This window comes from Puma concolor, chromosome B3 (assembly GCF_028749965.1).
Source record: "Puma concolor isolate L17-30 chromosome B3, mPumCon1.1.hap2, whole genome shotgun sequence".
Taxonomy (NCBI): Eukaryota; Metazoa; Chordata; class Mammalia; order Carnivora; family Felidae; genus Puma; species Puma concolor.
This window is the reverse complement of record NC_141672.1, coordinates 35,986,800-36,001,750: the sequence shown is the minus strand read 5'-3', so window position 1 is coordinate 36,001,750 and position 14,951 is coordinate 35,986,800.

Sequence of the window (14,951 nt, the reverse complement as noted above, 5' to 3'; positions counted from 1 at the left end):
CACCCCAAAAGAAAGAGGAGGAAGAAATGACAGCCAGGGACTTAATCAACACAGATACCAGCAAGATGTCTGAATGAGAATTTAGAATCACAATAATAAGAATACTAGCTGGGGTTGACAATAGATTAGAATCCCTTACTGCAGAGATAAAAGAAGTAAAAGCTAGTCAGCATGAAATAAAAAATGCTACAACTGAACTGCAATGTCGAAAGGATGCCATGGCAGATGCTAAGGATGGATAAGGCAGAGCAGCAAATCAGCAATATAGAGGACAAAGTTGTGAAGAATAATGAAGCAGAAAAATAGAGGGAGACTAAGCCAAAAGAGCACGATTGAAGAATTAGAGAAATCAGTGACTCATTAGAAAGGAAGAACATCAGAATCATAGGAGTCCCAGAAGATGAAGAGAAAGAAAAAAAGGTAGAAGTGTTATGTGAGCAAATCATAGCAGAAAACTTACCTAACCTGGGGAAAGACACAGACATCAAAATCCAGGAAGCACAGAGGATTCCCATAAGATTCAAAAAACTGACCATCAACAAAGCATATGATAGTCAAATTCATAAAATACTAAGACAAGGAAAGAATCATGAAAGCAGCAAGGGAAAAAGAGTCCTTAACCTACAAGGGAAGACAGATCAGGTTTGCAGCAGACCTATGCACAGAAACTTTGCAGGCCAGAAGGGAGTGGCAGAATATATTCAATGTGCTGAAGTGGAAAAATATGCAGCCAAGAATACTTTATCCAGCAAGGCTGTCATTCAAAATAGAAGGAGAGATAAAGAGTTCCAGACAAACAAAAACTAAAGGCGTTCCTGACAACTAAACCAGTCCTGCAAGAAATTTTAAGGGGGACTCTCTCTGAGGGTAGAAAAAAATGAAGAAAAAAAGAAAAAAGGCCAAAAGCAACAAAGACTAGAAAGGGCCAGGGAACACCACCAGAAACTCTAATTCTACAAGCAACATAATGGCAATAAATTTATATTTTTCAGTACTCTCTCTAAACATCAGTGGACTCAATGCTCCAATCAAAAGACATAGGGTAACAGAATAGATAAGAACAAGATCAATCTATATGCTGTTTACAAGAGACCCACTTTAGACCTAAAGGCACCTTCAGATTTAAAGTAAGGGGATGGAGAACCATTTATCATACTAATGGTCGACAAAAGAAAGCTGGGGTAGCCATACTTATATCAGACAATCTAGACTTTAAAATAAAGACTGTATCAAGAGAAGAAAAATGGCATTATATCATAAAGTGTCTTTCCACCAAGAAGACTTAACAATTGTAAACATTTATGTGCCAAATGTAAAAGCACCCAAATATATAAATCAATTAATTACAAACATAAGGAAACTCATTGATAATAATACCGTAAGAGTAGGGGACTTCAACATCCCGCTTACAACAATGAATAGATCATCGAAACAGAAAACCAACAAGGAAACAATGGCTTTGAATGACACACTGGACCGGATGGACTTAACAGATATATTCAGAACATTTCATCCTAAAGCAGCAGAATACACATTCTTCTCCAGCACACATGGAATGTTTCTAGAACAGATCACATACTGGGACACAAAAAAGCCCTCAACATGTACAAAAAGATCGAGATCATACCACGCATATTTTCAGACCACAACGCTATGAAACTCGAAATCAACCACAAGAAAAAATGTGGGAAGATAACAAATACCTGGAGACTAAAGAACATCTTACCAAATAATGAATGGGCTAACCAAGAAGTTAAAGAGGAAATTGAAAAGTACATGGAAGCCAATGAAAATGATAACAATCCAACACAAAACCTCTGGGATGCAGCAAAGGCGATCACAAGAGGGAAGTATATAGCAACCCAGGCCTTCCTAAAGAAAGAAGAAAGGTCTCAGATACACAACATAATCTTACACCTAAAAAAGCTGGAAAAAGAACAGCAAATAAAACCCAAAAACAGCAGAAGACTGGAAATAATAAAGATTAGAGTAGAAATCAATGCTATCAAAATCAAAAAAAAAAAAAAAAAAACATCCCCAAACAAACAAACAAACAAGAACAAAAACAAAAGAACAGATCAGTGAAACCAGAAGCTGGTTCTTTGAAAGAATTAACAAAATTGATAAACCACTAGCCAGTTTGATCAAAAAGGAAAGAACCCAAATAAATAAAATCAAGAATGAAAGAGAAGAGATCACAACCAACACAGCAGAAATACAAACAATAATAAGAGAATATTATGAACAATTATACGCCAATAAAATGGGCAATATGGAAGAAATAGACAAATTCCTAGAAACATATACACTATCAAAAACTGAAATAGGAAGACATACAAAATTTGAACAGACCCATAACCAGTAAAGAACTCAAATTAGTAGTCAAAAATCTCCCAAAAAAACAAGAGTCCAGGGCCAGATGACTTTCCAGGGGAATTCTACCAAACATTTAAGGAAGAGTTAACACCTATTCTCTTGAAGTTGTTACAAAAAATAGAAATGGAAGGAAAACTTCCAAACTCTTTCTCTGAAGCCAGCATTACCTTGATTCCAAAACCAGACAAAAACCCCACTAAAAAAGGAGAACTATAGACCAATTTCCCTGATGAACATGGATGCGAAAATCCTCAACAATATATTAGTCAAACGGATCCAACAATACATTTAAAAAAAATTATTCACCACGACCAAGTGGGATTTATACCTGGGATGCAGGGCTGGTTCAATATACACAAAAGAATCAATGTGATTCATCACATCAATAAAAGAAAGGACAAGAACCATATGATCCTCTCAATAGATGCAGAGAAAGCATTTGACAAAATACAGCATCCTTTCTTGATAAAAACCCTCAAGAAAGTAGGGACAGAAGGATCATACCTTGAGATCATAAAAGCCATATATGAAAGACCCAATGCTAATACCCTCAATGGGGAAAAATTGAGAGCTTTCCCCCTAGGGTCAGGAACAAGACAGGAATGTCCACTCTCACCACTGTTATTTGACATAGTATCGGAAGTAGCCTCAGCAATCAGACAACACAAAGAAATAAAAGGCATCCAAATTAGCAAAGAGGTCAAACTTTCACTCGTTGCAGATGACATGATACTCTATATGGAAAACCGAAAAGATTCCACCAAAAAACTGCTAGAACTGATCCATGAATTCAGCAAAGTTGCAGCATATAAAATCAATGCACAGAAATTGGTTGCATTCCTATACACCAACAATGAAGCAACAGAAAGAGAAATCAAGGAATCGATCTCATTTACAATTGCACCAAAAACCATAAAATACCTAGGAATAAATCTAACCAAAGAGGTGAAAAATCTATACACTGAAAACTATAGAAAGCTTATGAAAGAAACTGAAGAGGACACAAAAAAATGGAAAAAGATTCCGTGGTCCTGGATAGGAAGAACAAATATTGTTAAAATGTCAATACTACCCGAAGCAATCTACATATTCAATGTAATACCTATCAAATAACACCATCATTCTCCACAGAACTAGAACAAACAATCCTAAAATTTGTATGGAACCAGAAAAGACCTTGAATAGCCAGCGCAATCTTGAAAAAGAAAACCAAAGCTGGAAGCATCATAATCCCACACTTCAAGCTGTATTACAAAGCTGTAATCATTAAGAGAGTATGGTACTGGCACAGGAACAGACAGATCAATGGAACAGAATAGAGAACCCAGAAATGGGCCCACAAACATATGGCCAACTAATCTTTGACAAAGCAGGAAAGAATGTCCTATGGAATAAAGACAGTCTCTTCAGCAAGTGGTGCTGGGAAAACTGGATAGTGACATGCAGGAGAATGAACCTGGACAACTTTCTTATACCATACAAAAAAATAAACTCAAAATGGATGAAAGACCTAAATGTAAGACAGGAAGCCATCAAAATCCTTGAAGAGAAAGCAGGCAAAAACCTCTTTGATCTTGGCCACAGCAACTTCTTACTCAACACATCTCCAGAGGCAAGGGAAACAAAAGCAAAAATGAACTACTGGGACCTCATCAAAATAAAAAGTTTCTGCACAACGAAGGAAACAATCAGCAAAACTAAAAGGGAACCGACAGAATGGGAAAAGATATTTGCAAATGACATATCAGATAAAGGGTTAGTATCCAAAATGTATAAAGAACTTATGAAACTCAACACCCAAAAAACAAATTATCCAGTGAAGAAATGGGCAAAAGAAATGAATAGACACTTCTTCAAAGAAGACATCTAGATGGACGAAAGACACATGAAAAAATGCTCAACATCACTCATCATCAGGGAAAAACAAATCAAAACCACAATGAGATACCACCTCACACCTGTCAGGATGGCTAACATTAACAATTCAGGCAACAATAGATGTTGGCAAGGATGTGGAGAAAGAGGATCTCTTTTGCACCACTGGTGGGAATGCAAACTGGTGCAGCCACTCTGGAAAACAGTATGGAGGTTCCTCAAAAAATTAAAAATAGAACTACCCTATGATCCAGCAATTGCACAACTAGGTATTTATCCAAGGGATACAAGTATGCTGTTTTGAAGGGGCACCTGCACCCCCATGTTTATAGCCACACTATCAACAATAGCCAAAGTATGGAAAGAGCCCAAATGTCCATCGATGGATGAATGGATAAAGATGTAGTATACATATCTATCTATCTATCTATCTATCTATCTATATATAGATATGTATATACACACAAATATATGTATACACACACACACACACACACACACACACACACAATGAAGTATTACTCGGCAATCAAAAAGAAAGAAATCTCCGGGGCGCCTGGGTGGCGCAGTCGGTTAAGCGTCCGACTTCAGCCAGGTCACGATCTCGCGGTCCGTGAGTTCGAGCCCCGCGTCGGGCTCTGGGCTGATGGCTCGGAGCCTGGAGCCTGTTTCCGATTCTGTGTCTCCCTCTCTCTCCCCCCGTTCATGCACCCCCCCCCCCCCGTTCATGCTCTGTCTCTCTCTGTCCCAAAAATAAATAAAAAACGTTGAAAAAAAAATTTAAAAAAAAAAAAAAGAAAGAAATCTTGCCATTTGCAACTACATGGATGGAACTAGAGAGTATTATGCTAAGTGAAATTACTACATGGATGGAACTAGAGAGTATTATGCTAAGTGAAATTAGTCAGAGAAAGACAAATATCCTGTGACTTCACTCATATGAGGATTTTAAGACAAAGAACAGATGAACTCAAGGGAAGGGAAGCAAAAATAATATAAAAATAGGGAGGGGGACAAAACAAGAGACTCTTAAATATGGAGAACACACAGAGTGCTATTGGAGGGATTATGGGAGGAGGGGATAGGCTAAGTGGATGAGGGGCATTAAGGAATCTACTCCTGAAATCATTGTTGCACTATATGCTAACTAACTTGGATGTACATTTAAAAAATAAATTTAAAATAAATTTAATATTAATATTAAAAAAACCCAATTCACTGGACCCCTCCGTTAGACAATTAAGTCATGATCTTTCCAAGATAGGGCAAGAGCATCTGTATTTTTTTTAATATTTATTTATTTATTTATTTATTTATTTATTTATTTATTTATTTATTTAAATATGAAATTTATTGTCAAATTGGTTTCCATACAACACCCAGTGCTCATCCCAACAGGTGCCCCCTCAATGCCCATTACCCACCCTCCCCTCCCTCCCACCCCCCACCCCCAGAGCATCTGTATTTTTTAAAAGTTCCTTTGGAAATTCTTATGCGAAACTGGGTTTGAGAATCACTGTTCCAGGTCTTCTTGCCTTTATCATAACATTTAATGAATTATATTGGAAGTGTTTGTTTCTCCAACTATCTCTCTCTCTCACCAGATTGTGAACTCTTTGAGGCGCAGGACTATGTCTTGTTTATCTTTTCATTTTGACCACCTAACACAGTACCTGAGAGTAGATAGAAGCTCAGATATTGCATAATGCCTCAGACAGTTAATTGTAAAGTCCCAGGTCTCTTGATACCTTGTCTTGTGTCATTTTGGATCATACTGCTGTCCAAGATCTTCAGATCTTTTGTTTACTCTAAGTGGTCATTAATTTCCAGAATCCTGTCAATAGGGAGAAAGTTTATTTTTTACAAAACATTTCTTAGTCTGTAGGAATCCCTTGTTATATTCTGGTATGAGCAAAGTAAGCCATCCGATTAAAAATTTTCTTTCCCCCAAGGTTAATTTAAATCTGTAAAGGTGTATTTAAAAATGTAATTTTGGGGGCACCTGGGTGGCTCAGTCAGGTAAGCATCCAACTTTGGCTAAGGTCATGACACATGACATGATCATGATCTCATGGTTTGTGAATTTGAGCCCTGTTTTCGGGCTCTGTGCTGACTGTGGGGAGCCTGACTGAGATTTTCTCTCTCACTCTCTCTGCCCCTCTCCCAGTTGCTCTCTCTTTCTTTCAAAATAAGTAAATAAACTTTAAAAAAAATTTAATTTTAGATTTGAAAATGTTTATATGTAATCACAGAATTTGGGTATTAGAAGGAACTTTAAATGAGTATGATGTGCCTTCATTTTATAGAAGAGGAAACTGGAGTTCAGCTTTGTTGAAAGAGTGTCCAAAGTCCCACAGTTAATTGGGGATGTTAACAGTTAGGATAGTTACCAGAGCTCAGGCTTTCTTAGTACCAGTTCATATTCCAATCTAATTCATATCTTTCCTCTCTTGACCACATAAATAACAGGTTCGGCAGCCCAGAGATAGTTTCATGTTCTCCCAACTGAGTAAAATGAATATGTAATCCATATTCTGTTTCAAGAAAGCCACCTCTGTACTTATCTAGTCCTTGTATGCTTCAGCAGTCCTGAGAGACTTTCCAAGTCAATTGAATTAGACAGAGCAATGAGAGCTAAAGTCAAGAATATAAAATCTGACTGTACACTGACTACTTAAATAAGTAATTTAATTTCAGGGTCTTAGATTCCCAATTTTAAAATTGGATTAAAAGAGCACCATTCAAATGTTTTAAAAATCATATGCACATTTTTTGTTTGGCATTCAATAGGTTTAGATGAGTATCTGACCTTTCCCCCTTTTCTCTTCATTAACTAAGGCATGAAATAAACTAGTTGTTGGAAAGGTTTATCCCTTCTTACACAATGAATCATTTGCCATCACCAAAGTATCAAAGCTGTATGTTTACTATCAGTCACACTTATCACCTTTCCTTCAAATCCGCCAAATTTTTCAGTTTCTTCAAAACACAAAACGGAAATATCAAAGCCTTTTATCTTACTTTGTAAAACTTCACATTGGACTCTGATTTGCACTTCTATGGCAGTACAAAGTTATCATTTGGGTTGGCTGGATATTTGTGAGTATCTGTATTTTGATAAATCCAGAATATAGATCTTACCTTTGTAGGTACAAATTTATTTGGTCAACTTACCCAACAGATCAGCAGCTCATCCAAACTCCTCAAACTCCCAAGAGAATCACTGATAAATGGAATCAATTTAAATTACAATGATGGCTATACCTTCCAAGGTGGTTGGAATATGCCTATATTTAGGGCATTCCCGTTTAAGAATTAAGTTATTAGGGAAACTGAATTAGCAATCAGAAAGTATTGATGGAATTGAAACATTATTACAGTTTTATGTACACTCATAATATTTCAGTTATGTTTCTCTGAGAATAAAACCTCTGATTCTTGACTGTACTTGGGAGATACTTCTCAGTTTTAACCTCAGCTGAGGAAAACTTTGTCCCGTTAGTAATACATTTACAAACCATAATGTTGGATAGTACTATTTTTGTAGCTTATTTATTTTACCTTGACTTTTGAACTATTCAGGGAATATTTGCTAACATTTCACTTCCAAAAGTTGCCTTTTTGCAATGACCACAAAGTGATTAGAAATGCTTGTTACACTTCTTTCCTAAATGAAATAAGGCCAACAACAGGATGACACTTTCGTCTTTAGTCTAGAATTGCAATCATCAAAAGGACATGTGGCAGTATGCAAGCATATTGCCTTACACTTTTAGATCCAGGTAGAAAATCCAGCTTTAGTATGGTCTATGGTCACTTGACTATGGTCACCTTGTGTGGTGTCTTCTTTTATAGGCAGAGGTTTCTGAAATCTGTCACATGCCAAGGCAAATTTCTAACAGCCCCTCTGGCACATTGGGAGGGGCTTGTATTGTTCACAATTCAAAGTCTCTATTACTTCATATGCTCTGTATTTAATCATCAAATATTAGCAGTTGTAAAAGAACAAGTTTCTATGTTGGAAAAGGATACTTGCTCTGTAACCAATCAATTCCACAGCAGGAGATCCACAGAAAGATAAATGTGAAATGTAATTACTATATGGTAAAAATGAGTGGTCATCAGCTCTACTTCCTTCACATACTCACTTATGCTTTATAACATTTCAAACTTTAAGAATCATTTTAAGCCAAAACACTGTTTAAATATTCCTATATATCACATTTCCTCCAATTATTAGTCAATCTAGGATAGAATGAGGTTATTTAGGCTAACAAAATAATTTTCTTTCTTTATAAAAATAATTTTCTTATTAAATGTGGTATATATATATACAATGGAGTATTACTCAGCAATCAAAAAGAATGAAATCTTGCCACTTGCAACTACATGGATGGAACTGGAGGGTATTATGCTAAGTGAGACTAGTCAGTCAGAGAAAGACAAAAATCATATGACTTCACTCATATGAGGACTTTAAGAGACAAAACAGATGAACATAAGGGAAGGGAAACAAAAATAATATAAAAACAGGGAGGGGGACAAAACAAAAGAGACTCATAAATATGGAGAACAAACTGAGGGTTGTGGAGGGGATGTTGGAGGGGGGGATGGGCTAAATGGGTAAGGGGCATTAAGGAATCTACTGAAATCATTGCCTCACTATATGCTAATTAATTTGGATGTAAATTTTAAAAAATAAAAAATAAAGTTAAATCACAAAGTTAAAAATAATAATAATTTTCTTATTGTATATTGCTTTTATAGAGACAAATATATTTACCTAGGATAGCTGGGCTTTAAGCTAAGATTGATATCATGGAAACCAATTAATAATAATAATTTAGGAAAAGCATGATGTTTTTCATTTTTTTAAAAGTATAAAACTTGGGGCGCCTGGGTGGCGCAGTCGGTTAAGCGTCCGACTTCAGCCAGGTCACGATCTCGCGGTTCGTGAGTTCAAGCCCCGCATCAGGCCCTGGGCTGATGGCTCAGAGCCTGGAGCCTGTTTCCGATTCTGTGTCTCCCTCTCTCTCTGCTCCTCCCCCGTTCATGCTCTGTCTCTCTCTGTCCCAAAAATAAATAAACGTTGAAAAAAAAAATAAAAAAATAAATAAAAAAAATAAAAGTATAAAACTTAAACTCAAACCATGTCAGTTTTCAAGCTTCAGACTGTTTTTTCTTGGCTTGTGTATACTGAATCCTAAAACCTGAAGGCCTTATAGACAGAGTGCTTTTGAGAAATCAAGTAATTTCTAGGAACCTAATGTTACTTTTTGATTTAACAATCTCTCTTTCCTTTCTCTTACCTGATAATTCCTTCTTCTTCTTCTAGCAAATACTGTCCTCCTCTTCTATGGTCTACCCTTTATTTGAATTAAGGAAGGAGAAAAACCAGTGTTTTCTTTAGAAATTTGACTTTTCCCCTCCTTGCTTCCTTCTTTTATAGATAAGTAGACATAAATAAGTGATGATTGTGTGTAAGTTGTCATGACATACCAGGAAAAGCTTCTCTATCTTCTGAATGATAACAGGAGATAATGTGGGTGGTATTAAACATACAAATTAGTGTCCTCAGAAAAGAATAAAATCTGTAGTAATGGTGGAGAGAGATAGGAGTCTGTAAGAAGAGTTGAACTAACTGTGAACCTATCGAGGCACTAGCCTTACCTATGTTACCTTGATCCCCCCTCCCTTGGTCTTAGCCATTTGGTAGGGGTCAGCTGATCCTCATCCTCTGGGTGAGTACATAACTGAGGCCTAACCAATAGGGTTAACTTGCCTTAGTGTAAGTACTTTGGGGGTGGGGATATGACCTAGTTCTATGGTTCTCAAGATTTTTGGTTTCAGGACCCCTTTACACCCTTAAAAATTATTGAGGACTCCAAAGAACTTTTAAGTAGGTTACATGTATAAATATTTACCATATTAAAATAATTTTTAAATATAGAAATATACAAACACATTTCATTAGCTGTCAGGGTGATGATATCATTGCATATCATGTAGCCTCTGGAAAAATTCCACTGTATCTAAAGAGAAAATGAGAGTGGAAAGACAAATAATGCCTTAGTATTAAGTATGAAAATCTTTTTGACCTTAAAGACCCTCCAAAAGGGTCCTGGGTTCTCCAGGTGTCCCCAGACAAACTTGATAACTACCGATCTAAATTATTGCTTACAAAAGACAATACCAATTTTGCCACTATGTAGGAAGAGCCAATATGAGAAGTAAGTCAACAAAGGAGAAAGCATAGCTGAAAGATGGCATTTTTATGACATGGTTTCAGATTCTGACTCTAGCCAACCCTGAAGCTATATACATGTATGGAATTCATAACTGCATGAGCCTTTTGACTTAAACTAGGATCAGTCACTTGTAGCCAAAATGTTCTTATACATTTGGAGTAAAAAAAATATGAAAGACCTAGGCACAAAATTATTCAAGCAGAAATCTGGGCAGCAGAAATACAATATCAAAAGCCCAAGGAAAAGTTCAAATTTGTTTTTATAAACATGGCAGACATTGGAAAACAGTGTCCTAATTGTTCTCGAATAAGCGCCATCAAACTCCATGGACACAGTTGTCCATGGACATGATAAATGGCTCAGCTTCACTTCACTAAAAAATAACAAAGGCATCAAAAAAAGCAAAATGTCAATTTCATTAGTAGGAGTATATAAACTTATCTCACCTGACTTTGGAAAATTCTAACTAGAATTTTTGTACTGTGTTGAATAGTTTCCCCCCGATTTCACATCCACCCAGAATCTCACAATGTGACCTATTTGGAAATAGGGTCTTTGCAGATGTAATTTGTTAAGTTGGGGTGATACTGGATGATAGTGGGCCCTAAATCAATGACTGATATCTTTACAATAAGGGCAAGTGAAAATACATATAGGCAAGAAAGCCATGGTGGCAAAGACTGGAATGATGCAGCTACAAGCCAAGGAATGCCAAGGACTGCCAGCAACCACTAGAAGCTAGAAAGAGGCAGGGAAGAATTTTTGTTTTTAAATAGTATTTATTTATTTTTGAAAGAGAGAATGAGCAGACGAGGGGCAGAGAGAGAGGGGGACAGAGGATCTCAAGTGGGCTCTGTGCTGACAGCAGAGAAGCCCGATGTGGGGCTCGAACTCACGAATTGTGAGATCACCACCTGAGCTGAAGTCAGACACTCAACTGACTGAGGCACCCAGGCGCCCCCCCTTTTTTGTTATAGAAGCATATTTATTGATATGGAAAGATAATCACACTATACAGTTAGAGAAAAACCAATCAGGAGAGAGAATGGCTTTGCTTTGATTTTAACTTCTCGGCTCCAGAACTTTAAGAAAATAAATTTCTATTGTTTTAAGCCACCCAGTTCATGGTACTTAGTTATGACATCCTAACTTAGGAACTAATACACTGCCTAACTCAGCCCGTCTAAAATTCATCTTGACTATAATCAAGCATCCTTTGGGGAAAATAATAGGTTAAAATCAACCAGAGTTTCACCTTGTACCAATTTTTGTTGTTGCTGTGCTAAATACACATAACAAAATTTACTATTTTAATCATTTTAAAATGTGCAATTCAATGGCATTAAAAAATTCAATTATGTTGCACCCATTTTTAAGTGACTGTTTTTTTTTTTTTAAATGTTTCTTTATTTTTGACAGAGACAGAGACAGAGACAGAATGCGAGTGGGTTAGGGGCAGAGAGAGAAGGGAGACACAGAAGCAGAAGCAGGCTCTAGGCTCTGAGCTGTCAGCACAGAGCCCGACACGGGACTCGGACCCACGAGCTGCGAGATCATGACCTGAGCCGAAATCGGACGCCCAACTGACTGAGCCACCCAGGTGCCCCTAATTGACTGTTTTAATTGTGGTCATTAGCCTATCAGGAAAGAGGGAAGAATCAAATAAGCCTTACAGGGAGAATAATCCATTGCCAAATTTGTTCTTTCTCACATCTAACATCAATGAGGAGAGTCTGACCCCAGAAAAGCCAGTAAGCTTTTGCCTTATACTGAAATTGTAATTAACCATAGGAAAACTCAAGTACCAGGAGGGCTAAGTGTAAACACACTTTAAGTGTTACACTAAATGGAAACACAACTTTTATTCATTTAGTAACTCATTTGTCTTTCATCTTCAAAATGAAAATCATTATGAAAGTCAGATGCTTATCTTTTGTTAATTTTTAGTAAATGTAAACCCCTGTTGTTTTCATTACTAAAACCTTAATAGAGACAGTGAATCCTTGGGACCTTCTAATTCTTTAGGTACAAACTTTTTTTCACTTTTTGTTTCCCCTTTCCCTTCAGTATATTCCTGAGACATCTGTCAAAATTTGGAAATGCTACTCTCTTCTTACCAGAAAAATTTTTTGTTATAACGCTTGTTTCCAGGGTGAACTTTGAAGAAATGCCATACTATACAGCAAGAGTAAAAAAGCATGTGCATACTGCAATATTCATTCAATAAGCAGCAGTAAAAGAAAAGTCACATTAGGGACACCTGAGTAAGGATGTCTGTCAGTTAAGCCTCGGACCTCGACTCAGGACAAGATCTCGCGGTTCACGGGTTCAAGACCTGTGTCAGGCTCTGTGCTCACAGCTGGGACCCTGAAGCCTGCTTTGGATTCTATGTCTCCCTCCCTCTCTGCCCCCTCCCCTGCTTGCGCTCTGCCTCTCTCTCAAAAATAAACATTGCAGGGTGCCCCAGTGGCTCAGTCGGTAGAGCATCTGACTTCCGCTCAGGTCATGAACACATGGTTTGTGGGTTGGAGCCCTGTGTTGGGCTCTGTGCTGACAGCTCAGAACCTGGAGTCTGCTTTGGATTCTCTCTCCCTCTCTCTCTCTGCCCCTCCTCCGCTTACACTCTGCCTCTCTCTCTCTTTCTCTCAAAAATAAATAAAGATTAAAAAAAAACATTAAAAAAGTCACATTAGACAGTAAAGTCAGTGAGTTCTTCCTGTGCAAATTTTGTTACAGTTTGCTAAATTTAGCAGAGATGAATACACTTGAGGAAAATTGTTGGAAGACAAGCACATATTATAGTTGTTCAATTTAGTTCTATTAGTAATTAGTTTTTTTCAGCAATTTTAGTAGTTTCAGCAAACAAACCTCCATATATATTAGGGTTAATTAAATTTTAATGAATTTCACCCTTATTACTTTTATAGATACAGGAAGTCCCTTGTTTTCTGTTATTTATTGTGAAAGGAAAATACCAGTTTCTTTCTACAGATAATTATAGAATATTCTAAGTTGAGAGGGTGCTTATTTAGTCTGCAACCTTAAAAACCCCAAACTTAGTTTAAGGTCATAGAACCTATTAGTAGGCAGGGTTAGAATTTCTCTAAAAATTCAAGACATTTTACAACTATTTCAAATTTGAGGGAGCCGTGGGGAATAAAGATTGCAAAGGCAAAAGATTACAATATAGACTGCAAAGGCAGCAACGTAACCAACCATTTTCTTGGAGGTATTTTCACATATATCTCTCTCACTTGAAACTAGTTTAGAATCTGTTGGCCACCAGGCTCTATGGTGATAGATTATTAAAGTGGCTTTATGATCTGCCTTCCATTTTTTATCTACCATAAAAAATCCTAGCAATGCACATACTCAAAAGAAATTTTACTATTTTATCCCACCTCAGTTTCATCCATCATCTACTTTGTATTCCCATTATTTAAAATGAAATACAAAACAATATGAATCTTCAGTTAGAGGATAAGTCCATGTTTCAATGGCACAATAAAAAAACATAACCATCAAATTGAGATTTTAATTGCGTACAAACGTTGATTATACATTTTTGACAATTTGCTTTTCATTCTTACGCTCCCCAAGTTTTTTATCATGGCTGAGAACATTAGGAAAAAAAATATGTGTGTATTATTTTTTTAATTCCCAAATTGAAAAGGCTAGAAAACAACAACAAGAAGCCAAGGTGAAATTGCCAAAGGTGATTAATAATACATTTATGAAAGGTACATGAAAATAAGTGACAACAAAAACTATTTTTATGGTAATCTCACATCCTACAAATGATGAAATGAAACTCAATTGTCACGGCCTGGCTTCTACTTCCAATCTTTCGATCGTGGTTCAGGGGCGAGGAACACGTTGTTCTCATTCTCTGAGATTGGTGCTTTTCATCTAAAAGCAGAGACCGTGGTGGTGATGGAGCGTAAGGCCACGAAACCACGGGACACCGGGAGGAAGAAAAGCCAGGTATCCCCATTCAGGATGCTCTGCTTCGCTTGTGAGGACCGTCCTGTGGGTACACAGTTGGAAATGGGATCCTAAAGCAGAGAAGAAATGGAAATCCTCCGGCAGGGCGAGCCGACTGACGAAGCAAGCGGGAAGGTGAGGCGGGACAGGATAACTCCTTCACTACGGCGGGCTCTCGGTTTCAGTGGCCACCGTTCTGCCACCCACGTAGCTTTCTAAGCCACTTGCAGGTTTCCTGGCGCTTTCATGGGGTCGAGCGGCTGCACGAAGAAGCCCCGTATGCTGAGTCCTTTTCTCCTCCCCTTGGGAGAGCGGCTCCGCGGCTCGGAGAGCTGGCCGGCGGCTAACCACGACGCGCTGGCTCACCGCGACGCGCTGGCTCGGCAGGGGATTGCTTCTGTCTGGGGCTCGGCTGAGGCGGCGTTCGCGTCCCGCGCGCACCCGCTCCGCGTTCTCCAGCCAATCCGC